General features: G+C 30.7%; 2 protein-coding genes and 1 long non-coding RNA gene across 4 annotated transcripts in view; all 3 read right to left on the reverse strand.

The window, feature by feature from the left end:
- The window catches only part of LOC127700015 (receptor-type tyrosine-protein phosphatase alpha-like), a 581206-nt gene that overhangs the window by 530211 nt on the left and 30724 nt on the right, over positions 1-20271 (reverse strand). The gene's annotated exons all lie outside the window — the stretch shown is intronic.
- The window catches only part of LOC127700008 (receptor-type tyrosine-protein phosphatase mu-like), a 293046-nt gene that overhangs the window by 85810 nt on the left and 186965 nt on the right, over positions 1-20271 (reverse strand). The gene's annotated exons all lie outside the window — the stretch shown is intronic.
- LOC127700487 (uncharacterized) lies at positions 5511-8061 on the reverse strand. The gene is made up of 3 exons (XR_007981591.1): positions 7967-8061; positions 6656-6765; positions 5511-5790 (listed from the first exon to the last, which is right to left on the reverse strand). It is a non-coding gene; the product is annotated as an uncharacterized LOC127700487 (long non-coding RNA).

Here is a 20271-nt window from a genome sequence, read left to right on the forward strand (position 1 = left end):
AGGACATGATTGCACTCGATAATGATGCGAACAAAATTTTTTAGTCATTATGTTCCAATATTGTTATCATTTGTATTATACAATCCATCCTTATATGAAAATATAACTCATTTACTCTGCGGCTATATAGATTTACATAATAAAGTGCTAATATGGTCAGTTTGGTTGATGTGGACAAATAACTCAATGATACGAGTCAGTTTGAGGTATGAAAACTACTGAAATTTGTTTAGGATTCAATATTTTGAATAAAAAGAGGACATGCTGTTACTCTAAATTGATGCAGAATTTTTTTTTTGTAGTTATTATGTTCCAATATGGCTATAATTTGTTTTATACAATCCATCCTTACATGAAAATATAACTAATTTACTATGCGGCTATATAGATTTACATAATAAAGTGCTAAATTAATATGGTCAGTTTTGGTTGATGCAGACAAATAATTTTGTTATACTAGTCATTCTGAGGTATGAAAACTACTGAAATTTGTTTACGATTCATTATTTTGAATAAAAAGAGGACATGATTGCACTCGATAATGATGCGAACAAAATTTTTTAGTCATTATGTTCCAATATTGCTATCATTTGTATTATACAATCCATCCTTACATGAAAATATAACTCATTTACTATGCAGCTATATAGATTTACATAATAAAGTGCTAATATGGTCAGTTTGGTTGATGCGGACAAATAACTTAATGATTCGAGTCAGTTTGAGGTATGAAAACTACTGAAATTTGTTTACGATTCAATATTTTGAATAAAAAGAGGACATGCTGGCACTCTAAATTGATGCGAACAAAATTTTTTAGTCATTATGTTCCAATATTGCTATCATTTGTATTATACAATCCATCCTTACATGAAAATATAACTCATTTACTATGCAGCTATATAGATTTACATAATAAAGTGCTAAATTAAATATGGTCAGTTTTGGTTGACGCAGACAAATAATTTTGTTATACTAGTCATTCTGAGGTATGAAAACTACTGAAATTTGTTTACGATTCATTATTTTGAATAAAAAGAGGACATGATTGCACTCGATAATGATGCGAACAAAATTTTTTAGTCATTATGTTCCAATATTGTTATCATTTGTATTATACAATCCATCCTTATATGAAAATATAACTCATTTACTCTGCGGCTATATAGATTTACATAATAAAGTGCTAATATGGTCAGTTTGGTTGATGTGGACAAATAACTCAATGATACGAGTCAGTTTGAGGGATGAAAACTACTGAAATTTGTTTAGGATTCAATATTGTGAATAAAAAGAGGACATGCTGTTACTCTAAATTGATGCAGAATTTTTTTTTTGTAGTTATTATGTTCCAATATGGCTATAATTTGTTTTATACAATCCATCCTTACATGAAAATATAACTAATTTACTATGCGGCTATATAGATTTACATAATAAAGTGCTAAATTAAATATGGTCAGTTTTGGTTGATGCAGACAAATAATTTTGTTATACTAGTCATTCTGAGGTATGAAAACTACTGAAATTTGTTTACGATTCATTATTTTGAATAAAAAGAGGACATGATTGCACTCGATAATGATGCGAACAAAATTTTTTAGTCATTATGTTCCAATATTGTTATCATTTGTATTATACAATCCATCCTTATATGAAAATATAACTCATTTACTCTGCGGCTATATAGATTTACATAATAAAGTGCTAATATGGTCAGTTTGGTTGATGCGGACAAATAACTTAATGATACGAGTCAGTTTGAGGGATGAAAACTACTGAAATTTGTTTAGGATTCAATATTTTGAATAAAAAGAGGACATGCTGTTACTCTAAATTGATGCAGTTTTTTTTTTTTTTGTAGTTATTATGTTCCAATATGGCTATAATTTGTTTTATACAATCCATCCTAACATGAAAATATAACTAATTTACTATGCGGCTATATAGATTTACATAATAAAGTGCTAAATTAAATATGGTCAGTTTTGGTTGATGCAGACAAATAATTTTGTTATACTAGTCATTCTGAGGTATGAAAACTACTGAAATTTGTTTACGATTCATTATTTTGAATAAAAAGAGGACATGATTGCACTCGATAATGATGCGAACAAAATTTTTTAGTCATTATGTTCCAATATTGTTATCATTTGTATTATACAATCCATCCTTATATGAAAATATAACTCATTTACTCTGCGGCTATATAGATTTACATAATAAAGTGCTAATATGGTCAGTTTGGTTGATGCGGACAAATAACTTAATGATACGAGTCAGTTTGAGGTATGAAAACTACTGAAATTTGTTTACGATTCAATATTTTGAATAAAAAGAGGACATGCTGTTACTCTAAATTGATGCAGAATTTTTTTTTGTAGTTATTATGTTCCAATATGGCTATAATTTGTTTTATACAATCCATCCTTACATGAAAATATAACTAATTTACTATGCGGCTATATAGATTTACATAATAAAGTGCTAAATTAAATATGGTCAGTTTTGGTTGATGCAGACAAATAATTTTGTTATACTAGTCATTCTGAGGTATGAAAACTACTGAAATTTGTTTACGATTCATTATTTTGAATAAAAAGAGGACATGATTGCACTCGATAATGATGCGAACAAAATTTTTTAGTCATTATGTTCCAATATTGTTATCATTTGTATTATACAATCCATCCTTATATGAAAATATAACTCATTTACTCTGCGGCTATATAGATTTACATAATAAAGTGCTAATATGGTCAGTTTGGTTGATGCGGACAAATAACTTAATGATACGAGTCAGTTTGAGGGATGAAAACTACTGAAATTTGTTTAGGATTCAATATTTTGAATAAAAAGAGGACATGCTGTTACTCTAAATTGATGCAGAATTTTTTTTTGTAGTTATTATGTTCCAATATGGCTATAATTTGTTTTATACAATCCATCCTTACTTGAAAATATTACTGATATACTATGCGGCTATATAGATTTACATAATAAAGTGCAAATATGGTCAGTTTTGGTTGATGCGGACAAATAATTTTGTTATACGAGTCAGTCTGAGGAATGAAAACTACTGAAATTTGTTTACAATTTAATATTTTGAATAAAAAGAGGACATGCTGGCACTCTAAATTGATGCGAACAAAATTTTTTAGTCATTATGTTCCAATATTGCTATCATTTGTATTATACAATCCATCCTTACATGAAAATATAACTCATTTACTATGCAGCTATATAGATTTACATAATAAAGTGCTAATATGGTAAGTTTTGGTTGATGTGGACAAATAATTTTGTTTTAAGAGTCAGTCTGTGGTAGGAAAACTACTGAAATTTGTTTATGATTCAATATTTTGAATAAAAAGAGGACATATGCTGGCACTCTAAATTGATGCCAACAACATTTTGTAGTCTTTGATAACATTATTAACTAACTGTAATCGTCAATATGTCAATCGAAAATGACCAGTTGGTGATTTAATTTTGATGTACCTTATCATTTGATATTTTAGGTCAGTGTATCCAGGATACGATGACAATCTGCGTTAACGCGCGTTTACTACAATCAGTAAACGTGCGTTTACTTTTGACAAAAATAGAAGACGCGCATTTGTTCACGTTAACGCGGAAGAAAACGCGAAAGTAAACGCCCGTTTACTCTTTACAAAATTAGAAGACGCGCCGTTTTTGCGTTAACGCGGAGGTAAACGCGAAAGTAAACGCCCGTTTACTTTTTATGTCTGCTGAAATTTCGGAATTAACGCACAGTTAACGCGGTGTTAACATGAAGTGCACGCGAGTAAACGCCGCGTTAACCTTTTTCGGCCCGTCTACATGTAATGCTTGGTCTGCACCCAACTGTATACTGAAAATCTGAATTAAGACCGGCACAATAGCAAAACTCTATATATAAATCCATATTTTGCCTGAGCCGGTAAAATAGCGCTAAGGAGGCTATTTTACCGGAGCCGGTAAAATAGCACCTAAGAGGGTATTTTGCCGGAGCCGGCAAAATAGACACTGCCTTTTTTAATGCATCACTTGGTCTGGTAATAGTTGAACATAAATAACCTTTCATAAGATAAGATGGACAGATGTATAATATTGAAAATAATTTTCGGAAAAAAAGCATGCGTAGCCACTACACGTCTCTGCAAGGATTTGTCTGACTATATGCAAATCCGTGGTCTCTAGTAGCAAGTTCAAATGAATAGCCAATCCACAAATAAAAACCTTCGACACTCCCACCCCACCCCCATCCACTTACACTGCCTTCAGATATCGTCATCTTAGACTTAGTACGACCATATTTGCCAACAGATGTACCTTAATTCTTATTTGTTAGGGGGAGAGGTGTTTAACCGAACCCCTATTCAATCTAAATCAATGAACTGAATTATTGTCTGTTTGCAAGTAGTCCGGGGTAACGAGTCGACATATGTAATCATGCAAATTGATAGTCAACAGCCCAGCAAACACAAAAACATCTTTAAAATGTTTTTAAAATGTTGTGTCTAATGTCATGAAAATATCACAAAAAAACGTGAGAAAAACATTAAATGTATGGTAGAATATATATCGCTAAAACGTTTTCTAATATATTTTCTAAAATATTTGCATAATATAATTAAAATGTTGTAAAGAAATATCATGATAATATGAAAAACAATGGCGTATAAAACATTTTGATAATCTTTTAAAAAATATTTTCTAGAAATATTTTCTGAACGTTTGAAAAACATCATGAACATCAAATAATGTTATAAAAATGTTTTTTGGATGTTTTCTTGCAAGTGAGACAGTGCCTAAAAAATGTTTTCAAAATGTTTTAAGAAGATGTTTTTGGTTGATATCTAGATCATATCAATATAAAAATTTCTGTACTTTTGATTGAGTTTCCTGTTTTTTTAAATAACAAATCATTAGTTAAATTAATTTATACACAGTGATTAATTCTATATACAAACAAGAATAAATCAGTTGTTTTGCTAAGCATATGAAATTCACAATTCAAAGTCTCTAAAAACAAGAAGTATCTACAAATTTTGACACATCCAAAATGTCAGACACAACTCATCATGGTCAAGCCACTTACCAAATATGAAGTCATTCTGTTCATCAGCATTACTAATTAAAGTAATGAAAAATTTGAGAACATTCAACATTTTGAAATACAATGTATAAGCAAACAGGAAACAGGTGCCAGATACAAAAATGTTCACACATCACAGTTCATCACTATCAAGCAGCTCATTAAATATGAACTCATCTTTATCAGCAGTTTTGGGAAAAACAGTGATGAAAATATTTGTTGGACAAAATCCGACAAATATAGGTGGACAGACGACAGACAGTGCAAGAAAGCCCACATTCCAACCACAATGGTATAATGTTTAGTTTTTCACTCTCAACTTTTATTACCTATCTTGTACACATCATGCATATGTCAACCTGAACATGAATGACATATATGTCATTGGACATTATGCAAACATTATACACATTTTTAAGTTCAAGTTACATTGACTAAAACTTGTGTCTCAAATTCAGATTTTTCAATACAACTACTCTTTCTAAACTAAAACGCTACACTTCTAATAGGGTTACATCTTAAGTCAATAATCATTGATAATTGGCTGAAGAGATGAGAACAAAACACCATTTTACATCAACTATTTGATTTATTTAAGAATACATTGAAAATGTCAATCAATTGTCTTATTCAAAATCACTTGGAATGTCTTGTAGTGTCTTATATCTTTTTCCTGCTGTGCCATGCTTCTGAAAAAAAAAATTAATCTTACATTCATATATAAACTTCTTGCACATTCCTTTATTATAGAACGATTCACGTTGCCTGAAGGATATACATCCCCTCCCCTTTAAAGTTTTGAAACAAATAACGATGATACTCTGTCGGAAGGGGACAATAAATGGCTGACCGTGTTAAGAGAGAGCAATATGCCACGCTGAACTTCATTTAGTTATTAAAAAAAAAAACCAAAAAAAATTTAGACTAGATATGTGTCCAGTCAAGAGTCTTATTTCATTATACTCGTTGATTGTTGTCTATCATATTTTTTTTCTTTTATTGTTTTGTATAAATCAGGCTGTTGATTTTCTTGTTTTTTTTAGTTTTCATTAAATGCATTGTATCATGTAGGGGCCTTTAAAAGCCCTGCTACATAATGTCATTAAACATCTTATTGTCCTTTTTAAGTGTTAAACTCTGTAGAGTGACATAGTTTATAACTTGTCATTTGTATCTAAGGGCATATGATACAGTCCTAGAAGTATACTATAGGCACATAATAACTCGAAGTGTTACGCATTGTTTTCGCAATGATGATAATAATATAACCTAACTTCCGAGAAACACACAGATGTCATTAAATGAGTTGTTTATATGTATTTGAAATACTTCAAAGGAAAGCAAATATGTTGTTTATGAAAGCACACTGTTGGACTAAGAGATTGATTTAAATAAACAACTTGTTTCTATTTTGTCACAAAAAAAATAATTTATTCAAATATCCAGATATCTTTCTTGTATTGTATGCCCTTAATCTTGAATGTATAATGCATTGTTTATGCTAAATATTTGAATTAAATATGGAATAACAGTAATTCTGTATAAAAATCTTACTTCAAAAAAAAATTCTCCTGAAAGGTTGTAGACATTCCAAAGAACCTGCGCCACTTCCAAATTGTAAACCTGCATATTGAACTTGTCCTTTGTGGCTTTTCTTTTAGCTCCTGTCAAAAAATAAAAGATACATTGTATGTACATTATGTGTATAAAGCAATAAATATAATTGTAAGCAACAGTTTATATTATCTTGCTTGTACTGAAGTCTTACATAGTCTTTGTAATGTTCATTAAGCTGTTAAGGGAAATTTAATTTACTGTTTTGCAAATACATACATACACTGATTTTACTAGAAAAAAAATCTCCATATTCAAATGGTGCTTATATTAGTGTTATTGTAACTTGTTTGTGTGCCTCGGAAACAAGGTATTGAGTCATGCTTATTGCAATAGTTGTTGTTGGTTTTAAGTCTATCAAATTTCTTTTTCATAATGTGTATTTAATGTAGGCAGTTAGTTGTTTTGTTTCAATTGTGTTGAGAAAAATTTAACATTTGTTTGTCAAGGCTTCAAAGTGGACTATATGGCATTGGTTTTCTCAGTTTTTGAAAGCAGTACAGTGACCTATAATTTCTTTTATCCAAGTCATTTAAATTCTGGTGGATAGCTGTCTCATACACCTTATCCCTATTTCAGTATTTGGAAATCTGTCCCGCTTGAACTTTTTTATTACGTCAGCATACGTCATACAATAATACACCTTATCGCTATTCCCGCTTGACCCGAGAATCTATCCTGCTTGAACTTTTGACGTCAAACAACAATCACTTTTCCATTGTGGCATCAGATATTTTTTATGATGACGTCAAAATTTTAAGGGAACTTGTGACAGTTGTGTGATGTCCAGTAATGGCGGACAAATAGCAATAACACTGAATAAGGTGTATTACTTTCAATTGTGGTGTCAAATATTTTATAATATGACGTCAACATTTTACGGGAACTTTTGTGATGTCCATGGCCAGTAATGGCGGACAAATAGCGATAAGGTGTATTGGCAATCAAACACACAAGCCACATATCCTTATAATTTTTTTATATCAATGAACAAATTCATGATTGGTGTACGTAGATGCTTGAACAGTGGCGGATTTAGGGGCCCCGACCCCCTTATAGAGCTACTTGTAAGATAAATGTATAGACTATTTATAAGTATCACTCCAAACGTTTGCTTGCCTTGGGCAGGGGCCCCCCTTTTTTCAAAACCTTGATCCGCACCTCCAGAAACAGATGTAATTTGGTTCCGATTATGATTGAACACACACAATGAATGCACAAGTTTCATCTTAACATATTAATCATTCTTACCAAGTGAGTATATATCGCGTAACAAACAATTTTCTTGGCTCTCTTTGTTGATATCCTGTCTTCGTTTCGAAATTCATATTTCAAAATCATTTCCGGTGAAAAAACAAAAGTCGATTCCGGAAAAGGTCGGTTTTCCGTAAGGCATATAAACGATACGAAAATTGAACTCAGTACAGTTACAGTTTTCATTTCTTAATTTCTAAAATATACACGAACGAAATGAATAAACATTAAAGAAAGGTGATTGTTTATTAATACATTATTGCTTAATTTAATGTTGACTCTTTTGAATTTTAATATAAGAAGGAATAAAATCTGACTTCAAGGATCTTCAAGATATCAATTAAGGATTTCAACCATAGTATCTTGCTTGTCATGATATTGGTGAAATGTAGTACTATATCTTATCCTGAAAAAAACGAGCTAATTCCACAAAACGTTGTTTGTTGGGTTATAAATAAAGTTTAAATAAAATGTTATTTTTATATCCGTAAAATGTTGAATAAAATATCAGTAAGACTATTAAGTAAATGTGTATGTCAGAATATTTTATAGAAAACATTTAGCTGATATTTTTCAGATGTTTTATGTAAAACATTTTAATTTTACGTTATAAAACATTTTATGCAAATAGCAAAACTATATTTTCTGTAAAACATTTTTTTGCAGAATGTTTTTTGGATATTTGGAAAATATTTACTTTAAATATTGTTAAAATATAAAATACCGATTGAAGAAAATATTATTTTTTTTATATTATAAAATATCTACAGGATATTTTAGAACAATGTTTGAGAACATGAATAAAAGATATTAGCAAATAATATTTTGTTAATGTTGTAAAAACATTTTACTAAAATGTTAGAAATAAAACATTTCAAAGACAATAAAATAAACATTTTTTTTATGTTTAAATGATATCTTATTGAAATATTTTGTGAGAGACGTCCATATGACATTTAAAAAATGTTTTTAAAATGTTGTGTGTTTGCTGGGAGTATACCTTTTTTAGAATGTCAGCTTACTGCAAATGGATCACTGGTGATAAGGGAATGGAACCGATCAATTGATCAGATCAGATAAGATTTTCCCAGTAACGGAGAACCCCTTTCTTTGAGTAAATATAAATAGTGTCGCGGATCTCACAAATGAATATAAATCTGAATTACATGTACACCAATTAGCAGAGTTGGGTCAATTATTTAACTTGCATATTAATTTCGCTGTTATTTACGGTTAATTTATAGCTGTAACAAATGGAAGTTTTTAACGACCTTGACTGGCTATACAGCCCTTGCACGGTCGGCCCTGGCTTGCGCCTTTTTGGGCATTACATAATTTAATTTTAACTAGAATGACAAAAAAGTTATTAAAAATAATATGGAGTAAAAATTTGAATAACTAAATGAATAAATAAATTGATGAATAAGTTAATAAATAAAGAAAAGAAAAGAATATAAAAATAGATAAAATAAAATAATATAAAAATGAAATTTTTATATAAAACATAAAATAAAAAAAAAATATATACGTAAAAATAAATTATTAATAAACACGGAGCCACCAGAAGTAGGAACAGGAGGAAAGCTAGGCCAAGGGCCCCAAAAAATTACTAGTGTAAAACCATTCAAACGGAAAAACCAACGGTCCAATCTATATAAAAACGTATAAATATGCATGCTTTGCTTATGTATAAATGTTTTAAAGAAGGCATATATTTTAGAGATTTTTTATTAAACTGTATGTTTCTATATTTTTTCTATTAATTAATATACTGAAAATCTGAATTAAGACCGGCACAATAGCAAAACTCTATATATAAATCCATATTTTGCCTGAGCCGGTAAAATAGCGCTAAGGAGGCTATTTTACCGGAGCCGGTAAAATAGCACCTAAGAGGGTATTTTGCCGGAGCCGGCAAAATAGACACTGCCTTTTTTGATTCATCACTTGGTCTGGTAATAGTTGAACATAAATAACCTTTCATAAGATAAGATGGACAGATGTACAATATTGAAAATAATTTTCGGAAAAAAAGCATGCGTAGCCACTACACGTCACTGCAAGGATTTGTCTGACTATATGCAAATCCGTGGTCTCTAGTAGCAAGTTCAAAATGAATAGCCAATCCACAAAAAAACCTTCGACACTCCCACCCCACCCCCATCCACTTACACTGCCTCCAGATATCGTCATCTTAGACTTAGTACGACCATATTTGCCAACAGATGTACCTTAATTCTTATTTGTTTGGGGGAGAGGTGTTTAACCGAACCCTATTCAATCTAAATCAATGAACTGAATTATTGTCTGTTTTCAAGTAGTCCGGGGTAACGAGTCGACATATGTAATCATGCAAATTGATAGTCAACAGTATACCTTTTTTAGAATGTCAGCTTACTGCAAATGGATCACTGGTGATAAGGGAGTGGAACCGATCAATTGATCAGATCAGATAAGATTTTCCCAGTAACGGAGAACCCCTTTCTTTGAGTAAATATAAATAGTGTCGCGGGTCTCACAAATGAATATAAATCTGAATTACATGTACACCAATTAGCAGAGTTGGGTCAATTATTTAACTTGCATATTAATTTCGCTGTTATTTACGGTTAATTTATAGCTGTAACAAATGGAAGTTTTTTAACGACCTTGACTGGCTATACAGCCCTTGCACGGTCGGCCCTAGCTTGCGCCTTTTTGGGCATTAAATAATTTAATTTTAACCATATGGTAATTGATATAATTTAGAATGACAAAAAAAGTTATTAAAAATAATATGAACTAAAAATTTGAATAACTAAATGAATAAATAAATTGATGAATAAGTTAATAAATAAAGAAAAGAATATAAAAATAAATAAAATAAAATAATATAAAAATGTTTTATAAAAAGACCATAAACCCACTTATTCATGGTATGGTATCAATATTTCTGACCTGACACTACGTACTTTTTATTGCTTAATTCTTTAGAATTTAATATGCAATGTTTCGGGTTCTTTCGGGAATAATCCCAGGTAAACCCTTATCAGAGGCCGACCTTTATATATTTATTTTATATCTAGTATAGTAGATAGATGTGTGTCTGTTTCATAACAGTTTTTTTCAAATTTACTACACGTGCATATAGGTCTACGTTGTAGCTAGTCTTTTTACAGACTAAAGACACTGACCAAGTAGATCAGCACCTTTGGTTAATCATTCATATATATAATGAAAAGACTTATTGTCTTTATTCTCGTTATCTAATCTATCATAAATCTACACGAGATCTAATATAGATAGTAGTTATCAGTGCTATACTGTTGAATTCACACTAGACTGTCGTGTATGTTTTAACACCTATTTGATAATAAACAAATGTCTCCATGTTTAACAATTGAAGAGGTTTGTGTAGATACCATGTCGGGTCTATGCATGAATATAACAGGAACCATTCTGTTTTCCCTTGTACGTGATCTCTTGAAATAAATCGGCATCACGTCTTTTTACATCTGTTTCACAGTATAATGATTGTATACTAAAGCCTCCCGTGGTGGGGTATTGTGAATCAATGTCTTCGGCTTAATGATTAATTATCATGTTGCCAATATTCTTATTGTTTTTTAAACCAATATCTGGTTTGGATTTAGATAGTTTTTTTTTTTTTTTTTTTTTATTTATTTTTTTGGCAATCGGATCTTTCCGAATTATACACCAAATTTTGTTATTATCGTGTTAAGATATTCAAGATATTTCTGCCACTTGTTTTCTAATATTTAGTTTCTTTCGAAGTTGCTGTCTGCTAACTTAGCCTAACTGTTTTGTTAGGGAGAAATCTGCAAGACATTTACACTTTAGACCGTATTGATACGATAATCTTATAAGTACATATTGCTATTGTTTCTAAGTATTCTCGTACCTTCAGAAGGAATGAAAACAATGTACTATTTCAAATAGTTGTTCACTTTGTTCACCTTCTTCATTAAATATATTAAATCCATCAATTCTCATTCTTTAGTGGAATTTAATATTATTTCCGTAGGATATTTCTCTGTTTTATGTCTATAATTATGGTTAAATATAGCAATATCAGATATTTCCAGGGAGGCAACTCTGCCCATTGAAATGCCAACGATCTGTTGCTAGTATAATAGTATAACTTTCGTTGTTCATTGAAAATCATATTTATTTGTTATTAGTTTCCAAGTAACCTTCAACGGCTTGACATGATAATTATTATCGATATTAGTTGCTTAACGTCCTGTTGCCAATATTTCATGTATTTTTAGGACTGTGATATAGTGATGACATAAGGTTGTTTGCTAGTATAATAGTATAACTTCCATAGTTCGTTGACAATCATATTAGTTGTAGTTAGCTTCCATGCTACCTTCTAAGGTTTGACATGATACAGCGATAAATTAACGATTTTTGGTTGCTTAGCATCCAGTGGCAAATATTTCATGTATGTTAAGGAATGTGATATATTGATGACATAAGGTTGTTTGCTAGTATAATAGTATAACTTCCATAGTTCATTGACAATCATATTAATTTGTAGTTAGTTTCCATGCTACCTTTTAAGGTTTGACATAAAAATAGCGATAAATTAATGATTGTTAGTTGCTAAGCATCCAGTGGAAAATATTTCATGTATGTTTAGGACTATGATATAGTGATGACATAAGGTTGTTTGCTAGTATAATAGTACAACTTCCATAGTTCGTTGACAATCATTTTAGTTTGTAGTAAGTTTCCATGCTACCTTCTAAGGTTTGGCATGATACAGCGATAAATTAAAGATTGTTGGTTGCTTAGCATCCAGTGGCAAATATTTCATGTATGTTTAGGACTATGATATAGTGATGACATAAGGTTGTTTGCTAGTATAATAGTATAACTTCCATAGTTCGTTGACAATCATATTAGTTGTAGTTAGCTTCCATGCTACCTTCTAAGGTTTGACATGAAACAGCGATGAACTAAAGATTTGTTGGTTGCTTAGCATCCAGTGGCAAATATTTCATGTACGTTTAGGACTATGATATAGTGATGACATAAGGTTGTTTGCTAGTATAATAGTATAACTTCCATAGTTCATTGACAATCATATTAGTTTGTACTTAGTTTCCATGCTACCTTCTAAGGTTTAACACGATACAACGATGAATTATTGATTGTGGTTACTTAAAATCCAGTGACAAATATTTCATGTATGTTTAAGACGATTATATATATAGTGATACCATAAGGTTGTTTGCTAGTATAATAGAATAACTTCCCTAGTTCATTGACAATCATATCAGTTTGTAATTATTTTCCATGTTACCTTCTCAGGTTTTACATAGTGATGAATTATTGATTGTTGATTGCTATACGTCCAATTGCAAATATTTCAAGTATGTTTAAGGACTATGTTATAGTGATGACATTAGGTTGTTTGCTAGTATAATAGTATAACTTCCATGTTTCAGTCAAATATGATTCGGTATCATTTTCCAATATATATATATATATCAGTGTCTTGTATGTTATATACATACATTTTGTTTCTGTATTATTTTATTTTATTTTTATTCATTACTTTATTGTTTCAGGTATATCTTTGTTTCATATGTAAATAGTGATAGCTATATAGTAGATCCATGTTATTTACATAATTAGTTACATGTATATTGTATAAGATGTACAGTGTTATATACATAAAGAAAGATGTACAGTTATAATATATACATATAGAATTGTATACTATTACATTGTGCATATAGTATAGTGTCGTACGTAGTTTCTCGATCAGAAATACGTCGTACCATAGCATAAATAAGGATAAAAAATTCTATAATTCAATAGAACCTGATTCAACGGGTGAGATCACAACTAGTGAAATATTCACCGTATCAAATTGTTTTATAAAAAGACCATAAACCCACTTATTCATGGTATGGTATCAATATTTCTGACCTGACACTACGTACTTTTTATTGCTTAATTCTTTAGAATTTAATATGCAATGTTTCGGGTTCTTTCGGGAATAATCCCAGGTAAACCCTCATCAGAGGCCGACCTTTATATATTTATTTTATATCTAGTATAGTAGATAGATGTGTGTCTGTTTCATAACAGTTTTTTTCAAATTTACTACACGTGCATATAGGTCTACGTTGTAGCTAGTCTTTTTACAGACTAAAGACACTGACCAAGTAGATCAGCACCTTTGGTTAATTATTCATATATATAATGAAAAGACTTATTGTCTTTATTCTCGTTATCTAATCTATCATAAATCTACACGAGATCTAATATAGATAGTTGTTATCAGTTCTATACTGTTGAATTCACACTAGACTGTCGTGTATGTTTTTACACCTATTTGATAATATACAAATGTCTCCATGTTTAACAATTGAAGAGGTTTGTGTAGATACCATGTCGGGTCTATACATGAATATAACAGGAACCATTCTGTTTTCCCTTGTACGTGATCTCTTGAAATAAATCGGCATCACGTCTTTTTACATCTGTTTCACAGTATAATGATTGTATACTAAAGCCTCCCGTGGTGGGGTATTGTGAATCAATGTCTTCGGCTTAATGATTAATTATCATGTTGCCAATATTCTTATTGTTTTTTAAACCAATATCTGGTTTGGATTTAGATAGTTTTTTTTTTTTTTATTTATTTTTTTGGCAATCGGATCTTTCCGAATTATATACCAAATTTTGTTATTATCGTGTTAAGATATTCAAGATATTTCTGCCACTTGTTTTCTAATATTTGGTTTCTTTCGAAGTTGCTGTCTGCTAACTTAGCCTAACTGTTTTGTTAGGGAGAAATCTGCAAGACATTTACACTTTAGACCGTATTGATACGATAATCTTATAAGTACATATTGCTATTGTTTCTAAGTATTCTCGTACCTTCAGAAGGAATGAAAACAATGTACTATTTCAAATAGTTGTTCACTTTGTTCACCTTCTTCATTAAATATATTAAATCCATCAATTCTCATTCTTTAGTGGAATTTAATATTATTTTCGTAGGATATTTCTCTGTTTTATGTCTATAATTATGGTTAAATATAGCAATATCAGATATTTCCAGGGAGGCAACTCTGCCCATTGAAATGCCAACGATCTGTTGCTAGTATAATAGTATAACTTTCGTTTTTCATTGAAAATCATATTTATTTGTTATTAGTTTCCATGTAACCTTCAACGGCTTGACATGATAATTATTATCGATATTAGTTGCTTAACGTCCTGTTGCCAATATTTCATGTATTTTTAGGACTGTGATATAGTGATGACATAAGGTTGTTTGCTAGTATAATAGTATAACTTCCATAGTTCGTTGACAATCATATTAGTTGTAGTTAGCTTCCATGCTACCTTCTAGGGTTTGACAGGATACAGCGATAAATTAACGATTTTTGGTTGCTTAGCATCCAGTGGCAAATATTTCATGTATGTTAAGGAATGTGATATAGTGATGACATAAGGTTGTTTGCTAGTGTAATAGTATAACTTCCATAGTTCATTGACAATCATATTAATTTGTAGTTAGTTTCCATGCTACCTTTTAAGGTTTGACATAAAAATAGCGATAAATTAATGATTGTTAGTTGCTAAGCATCCAGTGGAAAATATTTCATGTATGTTTAGGACTATGATATAGTGATGACATCAGGTTGTTTGCTAGTATAATAGTACAACTTCCATAGTTCGTTGACAATCATTTTAGTTTGTAGTAAGTTTCCATGCTACCTTCTAAGGTTTGGCATGATACAGCGATAAATTAAAGATTGTTGGTTGCTTAGCATCCAGTGGCAAATATTTCATGTATGTTTAGGACTATGATATAGTGATGACATAAGGTTGTTTGCTAGTATAATAGTATAACTTCCATAGTTCGTTGACAATCATATTAGTTTGTAGTTAGTTTCCATGATACCTTCTAAGGTTTGACATGATACAGCGATAAATTAAAGATTGTTGGTTGCTAAGCATCCAGTGGCAAATATCTCATGTATGTTTAAGACTGATATAGTGATGACATAAGGTTGTTTGCTAGTATAATAGTATAACTTCCATAGTTCAATGACAAACATATTAGTTTGTAGTTAGTTTTCATGATACCTTCTAAGGTTTGACATGATATAGCGATAAATTAACGATTGTTGGTTGCTTAGCATCCAGTGGCAGATATTTCATGTATGTTTAGGACTATGATATACGGATGACATAAGGTTGTTTGCTAGTATAATAGTATAAATTCCATAGTTCATTGACAATCATATTAGTTTGTAGTTAATTTTCATGCTACCTTCTAAGGTTTGACATGAAACAGCATCCAGTGGCAAATATTCCATGTATGTTTAGGACTATGATATAGTGATGACATAAGGTTGCTTGCTAGTATAATAGGATAACTTCCATAGTTCATTGACAATTATATTAGTTTGTAGTTAGTTTCCATGCTACCTTCTAAGGTTTGACATGCTATAGCGATAAATTAACGATTGTTGGTTGCTTAGCATCCAGTGGCAGATATTTCATGTATGTTTAGGACTATGATATACGGATGACATAAGGTTGTTTGCTAGTATAAAAGTATAACTTCCATAGTTCATTGACAATCATATTAGTTTGTAGTTAATTTTCATGCTACCTTCTAAGGTTGGACATGAAACAGTGATAAATTGAAGATTTGTTGGTTGCTTAGCATCAAGTGGCAAATATTTCATGTATGTTTAGAACTATGATACATATAGTGGTGGAACAAGGTTGTTTGCTAGTATAATAGTATAACTTCCATAGTTCATTGACAATCATATTAGTTGTAGTTAGTTTCCATGCTACCTTCTAAAGTTTGACATGAAACAGCGATGAACTAAAGATTTGTTGGTTGCTTAGCATCCAGTGGCAAATATTTCATGTATGTTTAGGACTATGATATAGTGATGACATAAGGTTGTTTGCTAGTATAAAAGTATAACTTCCATAGTTCATTGACAATCATATTAGTTTGTAGTTAGTTTTCATGCTACCTTCTAAGGTTTGACATGATACAGCGATGAATTGAAGATTTGTTGGTTGCTTAGCATCCAGTGGCAAATATTTCATGTACGTTTAGGACTATGATATAGTGATGACATAAGGTTGTTTGCTAGTATAATAGTATAACTTCCATAGTTCATTGACAATCATATTAGTTTGTAGTTAGTTTCTAAAGACGATTATATATATAGTGATACCATAAGGTTGTTTGCTAGTATAATAGAATAACTTCCCTAGTTCATTGACAATCATATCAGTTTGTAATTATTTTCCATGTTACCTTCTCAGATTTTACATAGTGATGAATTATTGATTGTTGATTGCTATACGTCCAATTGCAAATATTTCAAGTATGTTTAAAGACTATGTTATAGTGATGACATTAGGTTGTTTGCTAGTATAATAGTATAACTTCCATGTTTCAGTCAAATATGATTCGGTATCATTTTCCAATATATATATATATATCAGTGTCTTGTATGTTATATACATACATTTTGTTTCTGTATTATTTTATTTTATTTTTATTCATTACTTTATTGTTTCAGGTATATCTTTGTTTCACATCATACTAGCAAAAAACCTTATGTCATCACTATATCATAGTCCTAAACATACATGAAATATTTTGCCACTGGATGCTAAGCAACCAACAATCGTTAATTTATCGCTATATCATGTCAAACCTTAGAAGGTATCATGAAAACTAACTACAAACTAATATGATTGTCAATGAACTATGGAAGTTATACTATTATACTAGCAAACAACCTTATGTTATCACTATATATATATCATCGTCTAAAACATACATGAAATATTTGTCACTGGACATTTAGTAACCACAATCAATAATTCATCGCTGTATCGTGTCAAACCTTAGAAGGTAGCATGGAAACTAACTACAAACTAATATGATTGTCAATGAACTATGGAAGTTATACTATTATACTAGCAAACAACCTTATGTCATCACTATACCATAGTCCTAAGCATACATGAAATATTTGCCACTGGAGGCTAAGCAACCAACAATCTTTAATCTATCGCTATATCATGTCAAACCTTACAAGGTAGCATGGAAACTAACTACAAATTAATATGATTGTCAATGAACTATGGAAGTTATACTATTATACTAGCAAACAACCTTATGTCATCACTATATCATATTCCTTAACATACATGAAATATTTGCCACTGGATGCTAAGCAACCAAAAATCGTTAATTTATCGCTGTATCATGTCAAACCTTAGAAGGTAGCATGGAAACTAACTACAACTAATATGATTGTCAACGAACTATGGAAGTTATACTATTATACTAGCAAACAACCTTATGTCATCACTATATCACAGTTCTTAACATACATGAAATATTGGCAACAGGACGTTAAGCAACTAATATCGATAATAATTATTATGTCAAGCCGTTGAAGGTTACATGGAAACTAATAACAAATAAATATGATTGTCAATGAACAACGAAAGTAATACTATTATACTAGCAACAGATCGTTGGCGTTTCAATGGGCAGAGTTGCCTCCCTGGAAATATCTGATATTGCTATATTTAACCATGATAATTATAGACATAAAACAGAGAAATACCCTACGAAAATAATATTAAATTCCACTAAAGAATGAGAATTGATGGATTTAATATATTTAATGAAGAAGGTGAACAAAGTGAACAACTATTTGAAATAGTACATTGTTTTCATTCCTTCTGAAGGTACGAGAATTCTTAGAATCAATAGCAACATGTACTTATAAGATAAACGTATAAAATCGGTCTAAAGTGTAAATGTCTTGCGGATTCCTCCCTAACAAATACAGTTAGGCTGAGTAAGCATAGATGCAGACAGCAAGTTCGAAAGAAACCAAATATAAGAAAACAAGTGGCAGAAATATCTTGAATATCTTAACACGGTAATAACAAAATTTGGTATATAATTCGGAAAGATCCGATTGCCAAAAAAAACAAAAACAAAAAAAAAAAAACTATCTAAATCCAAACCAGATATTGGTTTAAAAACAATAAGAATATTGGCAACATGATAATTAATCATTAAGCCGAAGACATTGATTCACAATACCCCACCACGGGAGGCTTTAGTATACAATCATTATACTGTGAAACAGATGTAAAAAGACGTGATGCCGATTTATTTCAAGAGATCACGTACAAGGGAAAACAGAATGGTTCCTGTTATATTCATGCATAGACCCGACATGGTATCTACACAAACCTCTTCAATTGTTAAACATGGAGACATTGGTATATTATCAAATAGGTGTTAAAACATACACGGCAGTCTAGTGTGAATTCAACAGTATAGCACTGATACATGTAACTACTAACTATTAGATCTCGTGTAGATTTATGATAGATTAGATTACGAGAATAAAGACAATAAGTCTTTTCATTATATATATGAATAATTAACCAAATGTGCTGATCTACTTGGTCAGTTTCTTTAGTCTGTAAAAAGACTAGCTACAACGTAGACCTATATGCACGTGTAGTTAATAAATTAAATAAAAAAAACTGTTATGAAACAGACACATATCTATCTATGATACTAGATACGAAATAAATAGCTAAAGGTCGGCCTCTGATGAGGGTTTACCTGGGAATACTCCCGAAAGAACCCGAAACATTGCATATTAAATTCTAAAGAATTAAGCAATAAAAAGTACGTAGTGTCAGGTCAGAAATATTGATACCATACCATGAATAAGTGGGTTTATGGTCTTTTTATAAAACAAAAAAAAACTATATGCACGTGTAGTTAATAAATTAAATAAAAAAAACTGTTATGAAACAGACACACATCTATCTATGATACTAGATACGAAATAAATAGCTAAAGGTCGGCCTCTGATGAGGGTTTACCTGGGAATACTCCCGAAAGAACCCGAAACATTGCATATTAAATTCTAAAGAATTAAGCAATAAAAAGTACGTAGTGTCAGGTCAGAAATATTGATACCATACCATGAATAAGTGGGTTTATGGTCTTTTTATAAAACAAAGAAATTTTTATATAAAACATAAAATAAAAAAAAATATATAGTTACGTAAAAATAAATAATTAATAAACACGGAGCCACCAGAAGAAGGAACAGGAGGAAAGCTAGGCCAAGCAAACAGCAGTGAACGGCAGCAATGTTGTCCTGGTACACCAGCAGCCAAGTAAAGCATGTAAAGAGGGGAAAAGTTTGATATGCCAAATTGTGTATGTGAATTTATTTGCCAAA

Source organism: Mytilus californianus, unplaced genomic scaffold (genome assembly GCF_021869535.1).
Source record: "Mytilus californianus isolate M0D057914Y unplaced genomic scaffold, xbMytCali1.0.p SCAF_1, whole genome shotgun sequence".
Taxonomy (NCBI): domain Eukaryota; kingdom Metazoa; phylum Mollusca; class Bivalvia; order Mytilida; family Mytilidae; genus Mytilus; species Mytilus californianus.